Source organism: Periplaneta americana, chromosome 16 (genome assembly GCF_040183065.1).
Source record: "Periplaneta americana isolate PAMFEO1 chromosome 16, P.americana_PAMFEO1_priV1, whole genome shotgun sequence".
Taxonomy (NCBI): domain Eukaryota; kingdom Metazoa; phylum Arthropoda; class Insecta; order Blattodea; family Blattidae; genus Periplaneta; species Periplaneta americana.
In genome coordinates, this window is record NC_091132.1 from 84,670,586 (window position 1) to 84,691,876 (window position 21,291).

General features: G+C 36.8%; 1 protein-coding gene and 19 non-coding genes across 20 annotated transcripts in view; 1 reads left to right on the plus strand and 19 right to left on the minus strand.

Annotated features, from left to right (window-relative positions):
* LOC138716547 (protein gooseberry-like) overlaps positions 1–21,291 on the plus strand; it is a 374,575-nt gene that overhangs the window by 239,346 nt on the left and 113,938 nt on the right. The gene's annotated exons all lie outside the window — the stretch shown is intronic.
* On the minus strand, positions 5,638–5,709 carry TRNAC-ACA (transfer RNA cysteine (anticodon ACA)). The gene has a single exon. It is a non-coding gene; the product is annotated as a tRNA-Cys (tRNA).
* Positions 6,139–6,210, minus strand: TRNAC-GCA (transfer RNA cysteine (anticodon GCA)). Its single transcript has one exon. It is a non-coding gene; the product is annotated as a tRNA-Cys (tRNA).
* On the minus strand, positions 6,404–6,475 carry TRNAW-CCA (transfer RNA tryptophan (anticodon CCA)). The gene has a single exon. It is a non-coding gene; the product is annotated as a tRNA-Trp (tRNA).
* On the minus strand, positions 6,576–6,647 carry TRNAW-CCA (transfer RNA tryptophan (anticodon CCA)). Its single transcript has one exon. It is a non-coding gene; the product is annotated as a tRNA-Trp (tRNA).
* TRNAW-CCA (transfer RNA tryptophan (anticodon CCA)) lies at positions 6,902–6,973 on the minus strand. Its single transcript has one exon. It is a non-coding gene; the product is annotated as a tRNA-Trp (tRNA).
* TRNAW-CCA (transfer RNA tryptophan (anticodon CCA)) lies at positions 7,084–7,155 on the minus strand. The gene has a single exon. It is a non-coding gene; the product is annotated as a tRNA-Trp (tRNA).
* On the minus strand, positions 7,263–7,334 carry TRNAW-CCA (transfer RNA tryptophan (anticodon CCA)). Its single transcript has one exon. It is a non-coding gene; the product is annotated as a tRNA-Trp (tRNA).
* Positions 7,431–7,502, minus strand: TRNAW-CCA (transfer RNA tryptophan (anticodon CCA)). Its single transcript has one exon. It is a non-coding gene; the product is annotated as a tRNA-Trp (tRNA).
* Positions 7,593–7,664, minus strand: TRNAW-CCA (transfer RNA tryptophan (anticodon CCA)). The gene has a single exon. It is a non-coding gene; the product is annotated as a tRNA-Trp (tRNA).
* TRNAW-CCA (transfer RNA tryptophan (anticodon CCA)) lies at positions 7,765–7,836 on the minus strand. The gene has a single exon. It is a non-coding gene; the product is annotated as a tRNA-Trp (tRNA).
* Positions 7,932–8,003, minus strand: TRNAC-ACA (transfer RNA cysteine (anticodon ACA)). Its single transcript has one exon. It is a non-coding gene; the product is annotated as a tRNA-Cys (tRNA).
* On the minus strand, positions 8,437–8,508 carry TRNAW-CCA (transfer RNA tryptophan (anticodon CCA)). The gene has a single exon. It is a non-coding gene; the product is annotated as a tRNA-Trp (tRNA).
* TRNAC-GCA (transfer RNA cysteine (anticodon GCA)) lies at positions 8,605–8,676 on the minus strand. Its single transcript has one exon. It is a non-coding gene; the product is annotated as a tRNA-Cys (tRNA).
* On the minus strand, positions 8,868–8,939 carry TRNAW-CCA (transfer RNA tryptophan (anticodon CCA)). The gene has a single exon. It is a non-coding gene; the product is annotated as a tRNA-Trp (tRNA).
* TRNAW-CCA (transfer RNA tryptophan (anticodon CCA)) lies at positions 9,194–9,265 on the minus strand. The gene has a single exon. It is a non-coding gene; the product is annotated as a tRNA-Trp (tRNA).
* Positions 9,388–9,459, minus strand: TRNAW-CCA (transfer RNA tryptophan (anticodon CCA)). Its single transcript has one exon. It is a non-coding gene; the product is annotated as a tRNA-Trp (tRNA).
* Positions 9,592–9,663, minus strand: TRNAW-CCA (transfer RNA tryptophan (anticodon CCA)). Its single transcript has one exon. It is a non-coding gene; the product is annotated as a tRNA-Trp (tRNA).
* On the minus strand, positions 9,755–9,826 carry TRNAW-CCA (transfer RNA tryptophan (anticodon CCA)). Its single transcript has one exon. It is a non-coding gene; the product is annotated as a tRNA-Trp (tRNA).
* Positions 9,927–9,998, minus strand: TRNAW-CCA (transfer RNA tryptophan (anticodon CCA)). The gene has a single exon. It is a non-coding gene; the product is annotated as a tRNA-Trp (tRNA).

Consider the following 21,291-nt stretch of genomic DNA (forward strand, 5'->3'; position numbering starts at 1 on the left):
AACAACAACAATAACATTTTTTTGGCTTACAAACCGATAATGTGTTAAATTGAAAAAAAATCATATTAAAGAAATCACCCACAAACTAAATTCAGCATGTTTTTCCTTTGTATCTATGCAAGAGATAGTAAATATCAATACTTTAAAAACAATATGCTTTGCAGACTTCCACTCGGTAATGACTTGTGGAATGCTATTTTGGGTAAATTCTACAGTATATTCCTACTACAAAAAAGTAATTAGAATAACAGTAAATGCCAATGTAAATGTCGAGGTTTAATTTTGCTCAAATCTCCTATAGGTGATTGTAAAAGGTCCCACCCTCGCCTACGTTTCCCTCTTCTGGGCCTCATAGGCCAAGAATGGATAATTTTCCTCTTCCAGTATTTAATTGTACTAGGGAGAATCGGAAAGTAACCCACAATTTCTTAACGGTATACTATTTTGGTTAGGACATTCAAAGTTGGCAGATAGTTAGTTTGAATCGTGCGCTACAGACAGCAATGGCTCGATTAGGTTTCACTCTGGTGGAACGAGTGGTAACTACTGAGTAAAGATGAAACGTGTGCTAGCTTCGTCTATTTGTAAAGAGCAGCGAGGTGTAGTCCGTTTTTTCTGAGCAAAACAAAAAGGTCCGAGTGAAACCCACAGGGAAATGTTGGAGATATATGGCGCTGATTATCTGGACCGTAGCAACACCTCCAGGTGGTGCAGGTTCTTCGAAAAGGGCCGAGTAAATCTTACCGACGAAGCACGTTTCGGCCGGCCAGTGACCGCTGCAACACAATGTTAGGATTAATGAGGCGGCAGTCATCCACCAAACACTCCAGACCTCGCACCGTCTGAATTTCACCTCTTCGGACTAATGAAAACATTTCTAGGAGCCAACGCTTTGGTTCGGATGGAGAAGTGAAATCAGTCGTGCGCAGGTGGTTATATGCCCAGAAAGCGGAGTTTTATGAACGAGGTGTACTGAATCTGGTGTCACGGTGGGAGAAATGTGTCGAGAGACTTGATTCCTGTGTTGAAAAATAGGTAAAAACCTGTATCTTTTTTCTACATTATTTCGCTTTTCTTACCTATTAAATAAGTTGCCACAAAACATTGTTGTGCAATACTTTTCGATCCTCCCTCGTTCTTCTGTATTTTGTTAATAATGCCAGTTCTTCGTCTGTGCGATATTAACTGTGGTATATTTTTCCCCTAAGTATATTCATAATTTTTAAGTCTGGTGTGTCAACCTTCAACCTTCCTTGAAGTTCTTTAAGCGGTGTGTTGCATATTATTATCATCTATGCAACAAAAATACGAGTAATAATTAGCAGATGTGAAGAGAGCTACAAACTCTAAGAATTTTATATTGGAATCGATGTGGGAAGGTTAATGTCACACCTTCATAGTAAACCAAGAAGAATAAGAAGGAACATCATTGCTATGTTACTGCTCCTTAATTTAAGAGATTAGAACTCCGTAGTGCGGTTCTGAATATACTCCACCGCTCTACACAGCGAGCATCACTAAATTACAGTAATAACATAAGAAATGAAACTGATGTGAGATATAAATAAAAGGAAACAGAAGTTATGATATAAGTACTCGTTAATTCCTTAAATAGAAACTGCGAGCATTTTTTACAGCTACGCAAGTATAGTCCACATATCCATAATAACCTCTACCTGGACACTCATTCAAAATTTCATAAAAAGTTTTATGACCGACTAACAAACTGAGACTTTTGGAGCTGTACAGAATGTCTCATTATAAGATCGCAGCCTTAAAAAATAGTTCCAGACCTGCAGCGCGTAAGAACTTTTCCGGAGAGAAAAGATTCTTTTTTAATGAATGGCAGCTGCACAAATGAAGCTTGATTGTTGTATAGGAGTGTTTACTGAAAGAAAGTAGCATTCTATGAAAATATCGTGACGAGATTAAGAATCATTCTTTATGTAATATCAGAAAATATACCTATTTACCCGTATAATTCCCCCCCTCTCCTAGATTACAAACATATATATATATATATATATATATATATATATATATATATATATATATATCTGCACCTACACCGGCACTAAATTACGCAATAAATGAAGTTAACAATGACCTAAAATCAATGGACGAAAAAATTTAGACTGAAACTGAACTCGGAGAAATCACAGGCAATTATTATGGGACAATAACGACTTCTAAGTAAATTAAACACAGGTGACTTATTTCCTGTTAAAATGAATGAAACTATTATCCCTTACAGTGATAGAGTAAAAAAATCTAGGAATTTATATGGACAAAAACTTAAGTTGGAATATTCAAATCACACACACACATGTAAAATAATTTTTATGAAAATTCATACGCTAAAAATAATCCGAAATTTCCTTCCGTTGGTTCTCAAGAAGAATTTAGTGCAGTCGTTCTTGATTTCTCATTTTGATTACAGTGACACTCTCTACACTGACCTTAAAATGAGATCGACCGACAGACAGACTACAGCGTGTTCATAATGCATGTCTTCGATTTATTTGCATCTTCCGTAGATCTGACCGTATCACATCTTCACTAAATATACTGTCCTGGGTCCGTCTCAAAGAGCGAAGAACTACTCACTCTCTCACCTTACTCTTCAATATTCTTCAGAACTCTAATCCTAGATACTTGCTTCTAGTTTTCAACATTTGTTCTCATATCACGAAATAGACACTCGCTCACAACACCATATCACACTCTCCATTCCTAAAGACAGAACATCCCTCTACTCTTGATCTTTCACCGTCTCTGCAGCTCATCTCTGGAACTCTCTACCACAACATGTCAGAAACTGTCGGACATTGTCTAGTTTAAAAAATAAACTAAAATTGCACTTTTTCAATTTAGATTTCTTTCAATTATAAGCTCTTTTCTCTGCGATAGTTTTCTAATATATATATAAATATATCTTTTCCTTCATTTCCCCTTTTTTGTTCTCTTGATCACCAGATGAATTTATTATCATACTCTTTTTATTGTGGATTTTATTTAATTTTCGTATTTCTTTTCTTCTGTTTTTATTATTATTTTATTACATTTCATTTGGTTATATTCTTCCTTACGTTTTGCATACCTAGTAACTATCTGTACTAAATAAGTTGCTTTTTATTATATTCCAATGTAAAGGGTGCGTCAGAAAGAACGGATGGATTTCAAACTATCGATACGCAACGAGGAGAGAGATATAGTGAGGGGGACCACGACTGTCGGGTCAGCCATAGAATGCAGTTTCAGTTGAGAATATGGTGTTGGTCTGGTGTACAACGTGCTTTCATCGTAGAGACATTTTTGAAAAATGAAGAGTCTGTGATCGCCACTCAGGACTCATTTCGGATGTCACGCTAGGATTCCAACTCGGAATACAATTTTGCGATGGGTGGCTTCATTTCGTATCACAGGTTCAACATTAAAGAAGAAATCACCTGGACGAAATTCTATTGCACTGAGATTGTCCGAGGCTACGGTAAGATCTCGCGCCCTGCGACTTCTTTCTTTGGGACCATTTGAAGGCGTAAGTTTGTAAACATCGATCACATACACTGGACGAAATGAAGACAGCGATTCGTGAAGAAATCGTGGCAATTGCACCAGCTATGACTGTGAAAGTGATGGCGAACATCAGAAAACGCCTCGATACCTGTATTGAAAGCCAAGGACATCATATGGATAATGTTGTTTTACATAAATAAACTGCATGTATTGGTGAATATGTTGATAACAATAAATTTTTGATTTGATGAATCTTTACAATTTTCTTGCCATGTGAAATCCATCCGTTCTTTCTGACGCACCCTGTATTTTACTTTCTTTTTTCTATTATGGTATTATTTTAATGTTGTTTAGTATCGATTTTGTTATCCTATTATTATTATTATTATTATTATTATTATTATTATTATTATTATCATTATCAACATTATTATTATTATTATTATTATTATTATTATTATTATTACTATTGTAGTATGTTAGTATTCTGTTCTTTAACTTCAGTTAAATTTTCACTTCTTGTATACTTTGTGTCCTGGTAGAGTGTAAGAGAAGGCCCTGTGGCCTTAACTCTGCCAGTATAAATAAATTATTATTATTATTATTATTATTATTAATATTATTATTACTACTACTATTTTTCATATATAATTTTTAAAAAATATTTTTCTCGCGCAATTTCCCCCTCTGATACAATGTGGATTACTTAGGCTTACAATTTTTCTGTAACACCCATATGAAGGTTTCAAGTACAGCACAACGGAATTCGTGGAAAACCAAAGGTCGAATCTATCCCCTTCTACAAAGACCTAACGATACCTGCAATCTCCGTCTCCTGCACATCTGTTGATTTTTGGTCAGTCAGAGATAATGTGTGCTCATACCTTAGAGTTCGCCACTGCACATGAAAGAGATGAGGTACATTCCCCTACCACACAAACTCTCCTCTGTGTGGCGTGTAGTATCTCAAAATCTGCCCACCACTGGTATACACAGTCCCATCTTCAAGTGAGGTGTTGCAACCGCCCGCGTTCTTGCAACTGTCGTGTGCCGATACGTCTGTCTGACTCCAATCTGGACAGATACTATTCAATCTGGACAGATACTATTCCCTCCCACGACTAAAACATCAGTGAACGAAGGGTATATTTTGTTTCCAAAGAAAGCATTCTATTCATAAATACAACGCTTTAAAATTTTAAGCTCACTCGGCAGTAATGAATGTGCAATTTTTCTGACTAGCAGCGAGACGCATTGTGCCCTGAGGGACATAGTAGAGCTGTAACGTGGACCCAAATAGTCCGCTGGTTGTATTTTGTTTAAAAAAATTACTGATAAATACATTTGTTTAAAATTGTTGTTTGACTCCAAAAGGATTCGAACACGCTATATTTTGATCTGGAGTCAGACGCGCTCTTTTCGGCCACGAGGTCCACACTACTGTTCTCATCTGGTCCCAAATACTTCCATGGTCATATTTTGTTTCAAATAAAGAAATAAATAAATAAATAAATAAATAAATAAATAAATAAATAAATGAATGAATGAATGAATGAATAAATAAATAAATAAGTAAATAAATAAGTAAATAAATAAATAAATAAATAAATAAATAAATAAATTAATTAATTAATAAATGAATAAATAAATAAATAAATAAATAAATAAATAAATCAATAAATTAATAAGTAAATAAGTAAGTAAATAAATAAGTAAATAAATAAGTAAGTAAATAAATAGGTAAGTAAATAAATAAATAAATAAATAAATAAATAATTGTTATAAAAATTGTCACTTGACTGCGACGTGATATGAACGCGTACCCTTCTAATCTGAGTTATACGCGCTATCCTTGCGGCACGAGATCTATGGGGTAGTGTAACCTGGGTCCCAATACCCCCCTGGTTATATTTTGTTTACCAATAAAGAAATGTAGTGATGAATTTAAAATTATTTGACCCCAACGCGATTTAAACACGCAACCTTCTGAACTGGAGTCAGACGCGCTATCGTTGCGCCACGGATTTATAGTGTAGTGTATTGTAACCTGGGTCCTAAAACACCCCTGGTTTAGTTTGTTTAAAAATAAAGAAATGTAGTGATGAATTTTAAATTATTGCTTGACCTCGAGGTGATTTGAACACGCAACCGTCTGATTTGTAGTCAGACGCGCTACCGTTGTGCCACGAGGTCTATGGTGCAGTTGTAAAATGAGTCCTAATACTTCCCCCCCCCCCCAAGTTATATTTTGTTTACAAATAAAGAAATGTAATAATAAATTTAAAATTGTTACTCGACCTTCACGTGATTTGAACATGCAACCTTCTGATCGGGAGTTAGACGCGCTACCGTTGCGCCACGAGGTCGATGGTGTACTGTAACCTGGGTCCTAATACCCCCCTGGTTATATTTTACTTACCAATAAAGAAATGTAGTGATGAATTTTAAATTATTTGACCCCAACGCGATTTAAACAAGCAACCTTCTGAACTGGAGTCAGACGCGCTATCGTTGCGCCACGGGGTCTATAGTGCAGTGTATTGTAACCTGGGTCCTAATACCTCCCTGGTTATATTTTGTTTAAAAATAAAGAAATGTAGTGATGAATTTAAAATTATTACTTGACCTCGAGGTGATTTGAACACGCAACCGTCTGATCTGCAGTCAGACGCGCTACCGTTGTGCCACGAGGTCTATAGTGCAGTTGTAACATGAGTCCTAATACCCCCCCCCCCAAGTTATATTTTGTTTACAAATAAAGAAATGTAATAATAAATTTAAAATTGTTACTCGACCTTGACGTGATTTGAACATGCAACCTCCCCTTAATAACTTTTTTACGAATAAAGAAATGTAGTGATAAATTAATGGGTTTAAAATTGTTCATTGACCCCGGCGTGATTTGAACACGCAACCTTCTGATCTGGAGTCAGACGAGCTACCGTTGCGCCACGAGGTCAATGACGAAACTCTAACATGGGTCCTAATACCCCCCTCGTTATATTTTGTTTACAAATAAAGAAATGTAGTGATAAATTAATGGGTTTAAAATTGTTCCTTGACCTCGACGTGATTTGAACACGCAACCTTCTGATCTGGAGTCAGACGCGCTACTGTTGCGCCACAGGGTCGATGGTGAACTGTAACCTGGGTCCTAATACCCCGCTGGTTATATTTTGTTTACAAATAAAGAAATGTAGTGATGAATTTAAAATTGTTACTTGACCTTGACGTGATTTGACCACGCAACCTTCTGATCTTCAGTCAGACGCGCTACCGTTGCGCCACGGGGTCGATGATGCATTGTAACCTGGATCCTAATACCCCCCTCGTTATATTTTGTTTACATATAAAGAAATGTAGTGATGAATTTAAAAGTGTTACTTGACCCCGACGTGACTTGAACACACAACCTTCTGATCTGGAGTCAGACGCACTACCGTTGCGCCACGAGGCCCATGAAAAAGCTGTAACATAGGTCCTAATACCCTCCCCGTTATATATATATATTTTTTTTTTACAAGTAAAGAAATGTAGCGATAAATTAATGGGTTTAAACTTGTTCATTGACCTCGACGTGATTTGAACACGCAACCTTCTGATCTGGAGTCAGACGCGCTACCGTTGCGCCACGAGGTCAGCGGTGTAGCTGTAACATATGTTCTAATACCCTCCCCGTTATAATTTTTTTTTTTTTTTTTACAAATAAAGAAATGTGATAAATTAATGGGTTTAAAATTGTTCAATGACCCCGACGTGATTTGAACACGCAACCTTCTGATCTGGAGTCAGACGCGCTATCGTTGCGCCACGGGGTCGATGGTGAACTGTAACCTGGGTCCTAATACCCCGCTGGTTATATTTTGTTTACAAATAAAGAAATGTAGTGTAGTGATGAATTTAAAATTGTTCATTGACCCCGACGTGATTTGAACACGCAACCTTCTGATCTGGAGTCAGACGCGCTACCGTTGCGCCACGGAGTCGATGGTATGCTGTAACCTGGGTCCTAATATCCCCTGGTTATATTTTGTGTACAAATAAAGAAATGTAGTGATGAATTTAAAATTGTTACTTGACCCCGACGTGATTTGAACACGCAACCTTCTGATCTGGAGTCAGACGAGCTACCGTTGCGCCACGAGGTCAATGACGAAACTCTAACATGGGTCCTAATACCCCCCTCGTTATATTTTGTTTACAAATAAAGAAATGTAGTGATAAATTAATGGGTTTAAAATTGTTCCTTGACCTCGACGTGATTTGAACACGCAACCTTCTGAACTGGAGTCAGACGCGCTATCGTTGCGCCACGGGATCTATAGTGTAGCGTATTGTAACCTGGGTCCTAATACCTCCCTGGTTTAGTTTGTTTAAAAATAAGGAAATGTAGTGATGAATTTTAAATTATTACTTGACCTCGAAGTGATTTGAACACGCAACCGTCTGATTTGTAGTCAGACGCTCTACCGTTGTGCCACGAGGTCTATGGTGCTGTTGTAAAATGAGTCCTAATACTCCCCCCCCCCCGTTATATTTTGTTTACAAATAAAGAAATGTAATAATAAATTTAAAATTGTTACTCGACCTTCACGTGATTTGAACATGCAACCTTCTGATCGGGAGTCAGACGCGCTACCGTTGCGCCACGAGGTCGATGGTGTATTGTAACCTGGGTCCTAATACCCCCCTAGTTATATTTTATTTACCAATAAAGAAATGTAGTGATGAATTTTAAATTATTTGACCCCAACGCGATTTAAACACGCAACCTTCTGAACTGGAGCCAGACGCGCTATCGTTGCGCCACGGGGTCTATAGTGCAGTGTATTCTAACCTGGGTCCTAATACCCCCCTAGTTATATTTTATTTACAAATAAAGAAATGTAGTGATAAATTAATGGGTTTAAAATTGTTCCTTGACCTCGACGTGATTTGAACACGCAACCTTCTGAACTGGAGTCAGACGCGCTATCGTTGCGCCACGGGGTCTATAGTGCAGTGTATTCTAACCTGGGTCCTAATACCTCCCTGGTTATATTTTGTTTAAAAATAAAGAAATGTAGTGATGAATTTAAAATTATTACTTGACCTCGAGGTGATTTGAACACGCAACCGTCTGATCTGCAGTCAGACGCGCTACCGTTGTGCCACGAGGTCTATGGTGCAGTTGTAACATGAGTCCTAATACCCCCCCCCAAGTTATATTTTGTTTACAAATAAAGAAATGTAATAATAAATTTAAAATTGTTACTCGACCTTGACGTGATTTGAACATGCAACCTCCCCTTTATAACTTTTTTACGAATAAAGAAATGTAGTGATAAATTAATGGGTTTAAAATTGTTCATTGACCCCGGCGTGATTTGAACACGCAACCTTCTGATCTGGAGTCAGACGCGCTACCGTTGCGCCACAGGGTCGATGGTGAACTGTAACCTGGGTCCTAATACCCCGCTGGTTATATTTTGTTTACAAATAAAGAAATGTAGTGATGCATTTAAAATTGTTACTTGACCTTGACGTGATTTGAACACGCAACCTTCTGATCTTCAGTCAGACGCGCTACCGTTGCGCTAAGGGGTCGATGATGCATTGTAACCTGGATCCTAATACCCCCCTTGTTATATTTTGTTTACATATAAAGAAATGTAGTGATGAATTTAAAAGTGTTACTTGACCCCGACGTGACTTGAACACGCAACCTTCTGATCTGGAGTCAGACGCACTACCGTTGCGCCACGAGGCCCATGATAAAGCTGTAACATAGGTCCTAATACCCTCCCCGTTATATATATATATATATATATATATATTTTTTTTACAAATAAAGAAATGTAGTGATAAATTAATGGGTTTAAACTTGTTCATTGACCTCGACGTGATTTGAACACGCAACCTTCTGATCTGGAGTCAGACGCGCTACCGTTGCGCCACGAGGTCAGCGGTGTAGCTGTAACATATGTCCTAATACCCTCCCCGTTATAATTTTTTTTTTTTTTTTTTTTTTTTTTTTTTTTTTTTTTTTTTACAAATAAAGAAATGTAGAGTAGTGATGAATTTAAAATTGTTCATTGACCCCGACGTGATTTGAACACGCAACCTTCTGATCTGGAGTCAGACGCGCTACCGTTGCGCCACGGAGTCGATGGTGTGCTGTAAGCTGGGTCCTAATATCCCCCTGGTTATATTTTGTGTACAAATAAAGAAATGTAGTGATGAATTTAAAATTGTTACTTGACCCCGACGTGATTTGAACACGCAACTTTCTGATCTGGAGTCAGACGAGCTACCGTTGCGCCACGAGGTCAATGACGAAACTCTAACATGGGTCCTAATACCCCCCTCGTTATATTTTGTTTACAAATAAAGAAATGTAGTGATAAATTAATGGGTTTAAAATTGTTCCTTGACCTCGACGTGATTTGAACACGCAACCTTCTGAACTGGAGTCAGACGCGCTACCGTTGCGCCACGAGGTCCACATGAATACCCCTCTTCATTCCTGACCTCTGACTACGTGGACTCGATAACTGTCGGTTATTTGGCAAACCGTAACTTGTGATCAGTATTGCGGTAAGAGAACAGCTGCTATGGCTCTGGCTACCGTTATTTCACTTGCAGAAGAAGAAGAAGAAGAAGAAGAAGAAGAAGAAGAAGAAGAAGAAGAAGAAGAAGAAGAAGAAGAAGAAGAAGAAGAAGAAGAAGAAGAAGAAGAAGAAGAAATATTGAAAATAGGAAATTGAGAAGTAAAGGAATAAAGTCAACGAATTGAGTTAGAAAGAAATAAAAGAAGAAAGAAAGGGAAAATAAAGAAATTGAAAGTAAATAAAAACGAAAATTAAGGAATAAGAAACGAAAGGAAACAAAGGCAGCTAACAGGAATTCTGAAAGAAATGAAGAAAGAAAAGAGGAAGGGAAAGGGAAAGATAAGTTAATGGAAGATATCGAGGAAGAATAAACCAAGAAAACATGAAAGGAGAAATGAAAAAAACTGTAATAAAGTAATAAACGAAAGGAATTAAGAAAGAAAATAGAAATGGCTATAGAAAGAAAGGAAGGAGGAAAGAAAGAAAGAAGAGAATGAGAGAGAGAAAGAAAGGAAGGGGAAAGAAAGTGTAAGGAGAGAAGGAGGAAGAGAAAAGGAAGAGGAGGGAAGGAAGAAAGGAGAAAGGAGGGGTAGAGAGAGAAAGGGAATGGGAGGGAAGGAAGGAAGGAGAGAGGAGAAAGGAAGGAGAGAGAAGAAAGGAAGGAGAGAGAAGAAAGGAAGGAGGAAAAGATAAGGAAGGAGAGAGAAGAAAAGAAGGAGGGAAAGAGAAGGAAGGAAGGGGAAAGAGAAGTAAGGAAGGATTGAAAGAGAAGAAAGGAGAGAGAAGAAAAGAAGGAGGGAAAGAGAAGGAAGGAAGGGGAAAGAGAAGGAAGAAGAGAGAAGAAAGGAAGGAGGGAAAGAGAAGGAAGTAGGAGGAAGGGAAGGAAGGAAGGTGGGAAAGAGAAGGAAGGAAGGAGGGAAAGAAATGGAAGGAAGGGGGGAAAGAGAAGAAAGGAAGGAGGGAAAGAGAAGGAAGGGAGAAGGGAAACAGAAGAAAGAAAGGGATAAAGAGAAAAAATGAAGAAGGAAAGAGAAGGAAGGAAGGAGGAAAAGAGAAGAAAGGAAGGAGGGAAAGAAAAGAAAGGCAGAAGAGACATGGAAGGAAGAAAGAAAGGAGAAGGAAGGAGAGAAAGAAAATCTTTGAATGAAGCAGGAAGAATTGAACGAAGGCACAAAAATTATTGAAAAGTATCAAAATAATAAATACATACAGAGTGTTAACCAAACGCGGGAAACCTTTTGGAAATGAATAGAGGACTTTTAGTTCATACATGTTTGCTTATTACATCAAGTTTACATTTTTGTTTATGAAGTCCGTGCATAATTCTACAGAGAGTACTCAAAATGGACATCATGAGATCAGCAAACAAACGGCGTCCTTTATTTCCACTGCAGTTAGCACGTCCATACATGAGGTACATATCTGTCATTCCTGATTAGAATACATTTTGAATACAAATATGTAGTCTTAGAAAAAATGTTTTGTGCGCATGACGTACAACGAAACAAAACTAATTTTATTACCTCAACTAGTCTTCTCTTATGAACCAGGTCTCTCGTCCTCTGATCATGCGCACTGCCTCCTTTTGGGACTTATAAAAGTACCTGTGCGACAAAACGTTTTTCTAAGACTGTACAATAGCAAATAACAAATACTAACAAAGCTCAATAGAAGATAACAAATCTTGGAGCTTCCACTATCCATTGTTTTTAGTTGTAAGGTGGCAATACTGAGTAGTTCCTCTTCTTTTTATAAGACCTACTGATTTAATAAACATGATTCACAAAAATATGAGAAATAAACCATATGAAATAAAATGTACATTTAATTAAGATACAGTGCGTATACTAACTGGCTCCGCAGGAGAAATGGCAAGCAGAACGCGGGGACACGAGGAGTTTATGTTGGTATCGTGCAGGTATATTCAATGACCTTGGCCGCGATGTAATATTCCTACGTGTTCAAACCAGGTGCTACACAGTACCAACTTTACATCGCTGCCGTTTGCTTCACTGCGGAGCCAGTTAGTATACGCACTGTACAAAGCGAAATTGACTCTGTTTATTATTAATTGGGCCATCGGCATAGCTTAAGCGGTGTGGTATTCACCTGCTGATCCGGAGTTGTGATCCGGCGTGGGTTCGATACCCGCTTGGGCTGATTACCTGGTTGGGTTTTTCCGAAGTTTTTCCTACCATAACACGAATCCTCGGCCTCATCTCGACAAATAGCATCTCGCTATCACCAATCCCGTCCACCACTGTTTAGTAACGGGTAGCAAGTCTGACCGTGAAACGAGCGGGCTCCGGTTCAAATCCTGGTTGAGACAAGTTACATGGTTGAGGTTTTTCCAACCTATTACGACCAAATGCTAGGTAACTTTCGGCGCTGGATCCTGAACTCATTTCACCAGCATTGTCACCTTCATCTCACTCAGGCGCTAGATAACTATAGCAGTTTATAACGGTTCATAAGATAACCAATTAGAAATTTACCAATTCAATCGACGCTTAATAACGCAGTAGTTGATACAACGTCGTTAAATAACCAAGTAAAACACATTAATTTTCGTACTTGTTTCAGGTTCTCTATTCATTTCCCACATATTAGTTAACACACTGTATATTTATAACGAGGTTTTCCAAACAATATAAGAAATGAATTCCATAAGAAATAAATACGCAAATGTGCACTAAAATGTCATAACTTGACGGATATCACACTCTGTATAAGGGTGAGATAATCTTGAAAGTGGTTACATTTCCTTATACGTTTTAAAAGTAGTAACTCCCTGATTATTTAAAACAGCAGAAGAAGATTGGTAGCATCAGTAACTTCATTAAACAAAACTGCTAAGGTGAATTGCATCGAGGGATTTATTTTTACCTTCTTGTTGCTACAGGAAATTCCTGTGAAAATTACAGTAGTTACTCGTAATAAGACATCATTCACTGGAGTCTTTACAGGTCATAAGTTCAGTAGAAATTTAATTTTCTTTGAACCTTGTCTCATGAAGCTTTTAATTAAAATGAAGATGATGGGCACGCGAGAGAGGGAATGTCTACATTATGTCGGTGTTGCTTCATTTGTTTCTCGTTTTGTTTTCCATTCGTTCCTAGGTTAATTCATGTTTGTGTTGGCCTCAGCATCACTGGGCATTCCACTGCGGTCACATCTTTCTTTCGGGCACGTTATGTTTTTTAAGATAAAACGAGGAGGAACATGTTTTCAAATTCTGATCAAAAATAATTGTTTCATTTTCTAACACACTCCTATACGGACAGTACAAGGCCTTATACCATCTAAATAAAACCTACATTCTACAGAAGAATGCTGTCAGAAAAATCATACCTACTGTATGTTTCGCTCGCAATACAGAGTTGTTTTTTGATCTCTGATAACGAATTTGAATGACATCATGTGCGTCAAAGTGAATGAGGCAAGGAAAATGCCCTTCAATTCCCAAACAATAAACCCTAAGTATGCTGTATACAGGATTGTTTCCGATCTCTGATAACGAATTTGATTGACGTGATGTGTGTCAGGAATCACACCGACAGCTGAACTGTGGCGCGAGGTGACAGACCAGTAGTAAGTGATCTCATAAAGTGCACGGCGACTCACAGCAGAAATTCCCAAGAAAATCGAGCCTTTTTGGAAGGGGTACATAACAACCCTTTCCGATGCCAGTACAGTTAAGTGAAAATAAAATAAGTCTGTAATAAACGAGGTTACGTTATTTCAAGAAAGGCATCTTCTGTGTACTTAATAAGACTGGGCCACCGGCATGGCTCAGTCGGTTAAGGCGCTTGCTTGCCGGTCTGAAGTTGCGCTCGGGCGCGTGTTCGATCCCTGCTTGGGTTGATTACATGGTTGGATTTTTCCGAGGCTTTCCCCAACCGTAAGGTGAACGCCAGGTAATCTAAGGCGAATACTCGGCCTCATCTCGCCAAATACCATCTCCCTATCACCAATCCTATCGACGCTAAATAACCTAGTAGTTGATACAGCGTCGTTAAATAACCAACTAAAAAATAAGATTGGTAAAGCTGGAATGGAATTAATTTGTATCATCTCGTGGGGTGCGGCGACTTGTGACGGGGGGTAGATTTGCTTGCTTTTTCCACTCTGGAATTAATCCCATCCGAGCTTTGCCAGTCTTATTAGGTACACACAAGATGTCTTTCCTGGCATCGGAAAGGGTTGTTATGTACCCCTCCCAAAAAGGCTCGAATTTCTTGGGCATTGCTACTGTGATACACCGTGCACTTTGATTATGAAATCACTCACTACTGGTCTGTCACCTCTCGCCTCAATTCAGCTGTTGGTGTGATTCCTGACACACATCACGTCAATCAAATTCGTTATCAGAGATCGGAAACAATCCTGTATACAGCATACTTAGGGTTTATTGTTTGGGAATTGAAGGGCATTTTCCTTGCCTCATTCACTTTGACTTAACACAATAAGCCTATATCTAAAGCGGTTAGGAAGTAATTTATGTAATATGTTTAAATCATTAGCCTCTTTTGTTAGTAAGTAAACTTTTAAAAGCAAATAATCATGTTACTGGCAAGGTAAGGGACCATAATATGAGACCCTTTCCTAATTTGAGACCTCTGAACATTATATTAAGTAAATGTTTAATGTCTCTTGCCAGTCTAAGATTGCTGGTTGAGCAACTTTTATTGTACATATGAAATATTCGAAACTGTATTGGATGATAGCGAAGTATTGTCATAAATCCGTTTTAAATCTCGAACATAAAGCTTTAGAAATCGCATATTATTACACTACAGATAAACCAAACACATTACATAAATAGTCACCATTGTTAAGAATGTGTTATAAATTCAATGAATTGTGTAAAATATGGGTTCTAGTTTTCAGAATTTCTTGCCTTAAATATAAACTTTTTCTTATTAAAATATTGAAGATAGCTGATTTAAAATAATATTGCTATTTATTATTTTTTTAATATTCACTTATACATTTTACACCTTGTATTTTATCTGTATTTATTTCTTTTATTTTTTTCACTTGTTTAATGTGTATTTATTTCTTTTTCATTTTTTCATTTTACGGCTTAAATAAATAGATAAATAAATAAATAAATATGGGTTCTAGTTTTCAGAATTTCTTGCCTTAAATATAAACTTTTTCTTATTAAAATATTGAAGATAGCTGATTTAAAATAATATTGCTATTTATTATTTTTTAATATTCACTTATACATTTTACACCTTGTATTTTATCTGTATTTATTTCTTTTATTTTTTTCACTTGTTTAATGTGTATTTATTTCTTTTTCATTTTTTCATTTTACGGCTTAAATAAATAGATAAATAAATAAATAAATAAATAAATAAATGGATGAATAAATAAATAACTAAATAAATAACTAAGTAAATAAGCAAGTAAATAAATATTAAAATCAACTATTGAACGTTATAACTAGCAGCCGCCGTCATTTTAAGAAATCGGTGAGTCGCGCAAATGTTTGCACGGTTTACACATGTTCTCGTGGCAATTTAATTAAAAAAATTAACGTTATTCAAGTTTTCTATCTAATTCCATATACTCACTTGGATATAGTGTTATAAAAGTAGGTACGGAAATAGCATTTTTGTATTGTACTAGTAAATAGTACGTTATAGCTAGTATTAAATTTATTGGGCGCTAAACCTAACCTATTTTTATTTCGAGTAGCCTAACATAAAAACCTAATACGAGACCCTACGTGTATAATAATAAGAGACAGAATCTCATTTTAGGATCCCTATTTTTAAACTACAGTAGAGCAAGTGAACAGCTTCAAATACTTGGGATGTACTATAATAACATGAGCTGCAGCCAGGAAGTCAAAAGCAGGATGGCTATGGCAAAGAAAGCTTTTAATAGGAAAAGGAAATAATCTGCGGATCTCTGGAAAAAGAACTAAGGAAGAGACTAGTGAAGTGTTTTGTGTGGAGTGTGGTTTTGTATGGGGCAGAAACATGGACATTACGACGAAATAAAGAGAAGCGAATAGAAGCGTTTGAAATTTGGATATGGAAAAGAATGGAGCGTGTGAAGTGAACAGAAGTTGTGTTGGAAAGTGTAGGTGAAGAAAGAATGATGCTGAAACTGATCAGGAAGAGGAAAAGGAATTGGTTGGGTCACTGGCTAAGAAGAAACTGCCTGCTGAAGGATGCACTGGAAGTAATGATGAACGGGAGAAGAGTTCGAGGCAGAAGAAGATATCAGATAATAGACGACATTAAGATATATGGATCATATGCCGAGACTAAGAGTTAGGCAGAAAATAGGAAAGATTGGAGAATGCCGGGTTTGCAGTGAAAGACCTGTCCATGTATGTATGTATGTATGTATGTATGTATGTATGTATGTATGTATGTATGTATGTATGTATGTATGTATGTATGTATGTATGTATACATGTATGTACTTTTAAACTATTTTTAAAATGTATGTGTGTGTGTTTGTTGTCACCAAATTATGTACAATTTGTATAGCATTCGCTAAAGGTGGTCCTGTTACATTTCTGTTTTCCAGGAAGCCACCCTTAACTACATTTGACTATAAATAACTATTACAATAAGTTATACTCCATACTACGTAGGCTACTGTACAATCATTCTAGTTATTTCTTAATGAAAGACTCTTTTTCTTTAATTACTATTTGTTATTTATGAACATATGTTTATACCTTAGTTTTCCGTTCCCATTTTTTAATTACTACATACAAAAATTTTCCAATTTTCTTCCGTTTAGTCTTCTATATAATTTCGTATACCCCTACGCTCTTTCTACATTAGTTTTAGTAATGGCTCCTCAATAAATATTTTTCTTGTTCTTTCAGTTTCTGGACAAGATAGTAGAATATGTATCGTATCTTCTTTTTAATTACATAAAGGACATATATTTTTCCTATATCTCCTCTTCTACTTTTTTAACCTCCAATTCCCAATCTCCAAATTTCCAACAAGCTAGTCCCATCCTTTCTTTCCTGCCCCCATATGATTTTCTAATCATACCTATTGTAATCTATTAATAATTTTAAACTATTTAGATTAGATCCATTGAATCTAATATTGTAGGAAAACTGTGCACTATTATGTATACTAAATTTAATTACACTGCTTTAGCAATATTGAGTGCTAATTTATTTGCTCTAAACCATTCTATTCATCTATCCATCCATCCATCCATTCATCCACCCACCCACCCACCCACCAACTCACCCACTCACCCATCCACTCATTCACTCATCCACCAGTTACACCAATGCATACTGACTGTCATTTCATTCTGTAAATAATTTTTAAAATTATTAAATTTTATTAATGTCATTTTTCCCTAGTCGCCCAGTTGGTATAGCGCTGGTCTTTTGTGCCCGAGGTTGGGGTTCGATCCCGGCTCAGGACGATGGCATTTAAGTGTGCTTAAATGCGACAGGCTCATGTCACTAGATTTAGTGGCATGTAAAAGAACACCTGCGGGACAAAATTCCGGCACACCAGCGACGTTGATATAACCTCGGCAGTTGCGAACGTCGTTAAATAAACCATAATTTTTAATTTAAGTGCAGTTATAAATTATGTTATATACTAAGTACATATAATCACTTGAGAATGTAGAAACAAAAATTAAATGTAGGTTATAATACAAATCCTCTACTTTCTCCTGTTTTCTTCACTCACTAATATACCGCTAGTTTATCGGTTTCAAATGCATTATTTTCTATCACTTTCTTGCTAACAACCGCTCTACAATTTAAAATTATCCGCTAATTACACCGAGTCTAAATAACCATAGTTAGCTTGACGCATTTTTCTCAAACCGGTGAAAAGGAGAAATCATCTATTCTTACCTAGAGATTGTACTGTATGTAGCCTACAAGCGAAAGTGTCCTACGTCAATAAATAACTTTATCCACATAAAAAGTACCACTCTAATTGGACCACATTCTGCAGAAAGGAACCAACCCACAAACAAATTAAATAATTCCAAGGATCCATATTTTGAACAAAGATACTTGGTATAATACTCTTTTGGTTAAAGCAATAAGTACTTGTGAATTTATTACTCACGTTTAACTTACTCAGTTTGGTTATAATGTGGGTTGGTTCCGTTCTGCAAACTGTGGTCCGATTGAGAGATAATGCTAACATAGGGCTTATACTCTTTTATTGAATAGCATCATAATAATCACTGGCACTACAGCTCAGACTAGACTCCCTCAGTAATCGTAGGCATCTCTCTCTATCTTGTGCAGCAGCCTTCCAGTTTCTACATCCCAATTTAGTGGTATTCCAAAATCCATCTCTTTTGACTTCCTTGATTAGTAGTAGTCTATCTATTATTTTGAATAATTGAATAATTAATTTTCATCCATCAGCATAACATGACCTGCCCTCCATAGCCTACTAATTTTGATTGTAGCTCACTTATTATATTGGGCTCTTCTAGAAGGTCATGTAATTCTTTATTGTGCCTCTTCTTCCAAAACACATTTTCAAGTACTGGGCCATATACAGAATGTAAGGGGTATAAGTGTCGTCCTTTTCACAGTCTTTGGGGACTGTCTACAGTAGTCATCGGCAGAATTGTACTCACGATGACATCAGGCAATGCAACCAGCAATACACATGAGGTCGCATAGTTTTGGGTAGGGTGGAGGGCCCGCTCAGACATCGGTGGCGTGCAGCCATCATAAACTTCATATTTACTGTATCGTAACTTTCAAGGTGCCACGGAATTGTAAGTTTATGGTACAAGTAGCCAGTCTCAAGATAGCGAATAAACTTTCATCTTTGAGCCGCGATTTTTGTTTTGATTTTCAAGTTTCAATTTTGAAAAAAAAAAAATGTTTGCAACTGTAAGTGGAACCAATATATTGGCGGCAAAGAACCTAAGGGAAGCATATTTTTCCGTAGACAGAATATTAAAGAAATTTAAACAATACATGTCTGCACCGTGTTTGTAATTATGTATCAGCTTGTAAATCACCTACTAATTGCTGCATTTCAGGTTTAACCTTGTTTATGTGTATGGTCAAAAGATTTGAAAAAAGTAAGAAATCATTTGCAATATTTTTAAAATTACCGAATTTCCGTTGTTGAAATTCTGTTTTTAGATTTAGATAAGCTTAATTATTTAAATTTCAGAAAGAGGTCGTAAGCATGGAAAATGATGGAACTGTTTTTCCCTCATATTTGATTTCCCGATATCAAGCATTGCAATGAATGATCGCGGCATATCTTATATATCTACTACGTTTTGCTATTGCCCTTCGTACTGCAATTTGGATTTAAAATGTTCATATACCTGTGATCTTCTGATGCTCTTTATGACATAGGCTACATTATACTGACGTTTAATATTATGTTGATAAATGCCCTTTAAAACTTTCGAGCATAATAAACATACATTCTATTATTGTTTCCATAAGCACAAGCAAAATACGTCTCCTCCCATTCTTCTTTAAATACAAGTTTCCTACCTTTGGACAAAGCCATGCTTAACTAGATATATGTTACGCCACTGGTAGCTGCTTGTATATGTACCTGCAAATGGTTGGTTGGGAGGGGGAATGTGTATTCCTTGCCTGCCCCTGCAACGTCACTTGGTAACAGGCATCGCGATGACATTTCTACAGGATCAAAAACTGTTCATATAACATGGGGTCAAAACTTTATAGTTTTCCCAGAAAAATATTTATTTCCTTATTTTATTTGCGTTATACTGCTTATATCGACCTAGTAAAATTACGAAAATAATTACATCCTTAGGTATATTTGGCAAAGAGTTAATTTTAGTTTAAATAAATATTTTATTTATTTTTTTTCGTGAAATTAAATAATAATACATGCTTAAATTTGTTAATATACTGGCGTGAGAGACGTGGCAACATGTTCAGCAGGATTCATGCAGCTGATTACTCTCCACAGACGTTCATATCAGCTGAGTTCAAGCTCTCTGTCCATTGGTCTCCTGATGAGCGGATGGCAGTTCAGTTCAGGTATTCGATCAACAACTTACAATGTCATTCACAGTTCAGGGATAGGCTGTTACGATTATGTTATTAATTTAAGGAGAACGTCATCGTAATTCAAGTGTAGCAAGAAGGATGTACCGGATGTACCGTCAACGTTTTCCGCAAAGAAGGTTATTTAATCGGCGAACTTTTGTAGCAGTTTCTCAACGATTATTAGAAACTGGGAGTCCCTTACCCCGTTTCGAAAATCACACAACCAGAAATGTCTTTAAAAATGATAATGCTTTTCGGTAGCGGGAGAGATTAAAATTTTGCATTAGATAAAAGTTCATGTGATTTTGTGCAGTAGACTATTATTGTTTATTTTTTAGACGTACAACAAAAATGGAGCAATATCGTTAATAAAATGGTAATTTACCATAATGTTCTATAAATGGGATTGAAAGTTTGTATTTGCTGCTCGTTTTATGTTAACAACAGTTGGCCTGGTCCGCCCCTGCATTAGAAGAGAGCATCTGTTTCCTACCGGTATGTCTGTACCCACTTGAGCTGTAATGTGATTTGTACACCCCCTCCTTCTCATCCAGCAACGTTGCTAAACGTCTAATATTGTAAACTTCAATAATTAGTTAAATATCGCAATTAGAAAAAATTGTGACGACATGAATAATCATCAGTTAAAATAATGGCACTTATATCCCTTACACCCTATATAGTATTCTGCTTATTTTTTTTTCAAATATCACTAATCTGTTTTCACATTTTTTTACCCGATCCATGTTCTTGGTTGCATACAAGTGCGTTAAGCAATTTTTTAAGGGAAGGATATGGAACTTAAAAAATTTTAAGCCCGAAATATATTCTGTTAATGGTCATCAATCGGCTTGTAATTTCTTTGCATGTATTATTATCGTCCCAGTGTATAGGACCAGAGCCCACCTAGCATCGTAATGCACTTGAGAGCTACGATAGGTAACGAAATTCGGTTATGCAAACCAGCTATAACGGCTGGAGGGCTCATCGTGCTAACCACACGATACCTCCATTCTGCTTGGATGATCGTCCACTTCTGCTTCGACATGTGGCTGTGAGGTCAGCCAGCAGCCGGTTGGTCGGTCTTGGACCTTCGTGGGCTGTAGCGCCACGGAATATTATTATTATTATTATTATTATTATTATTATTAT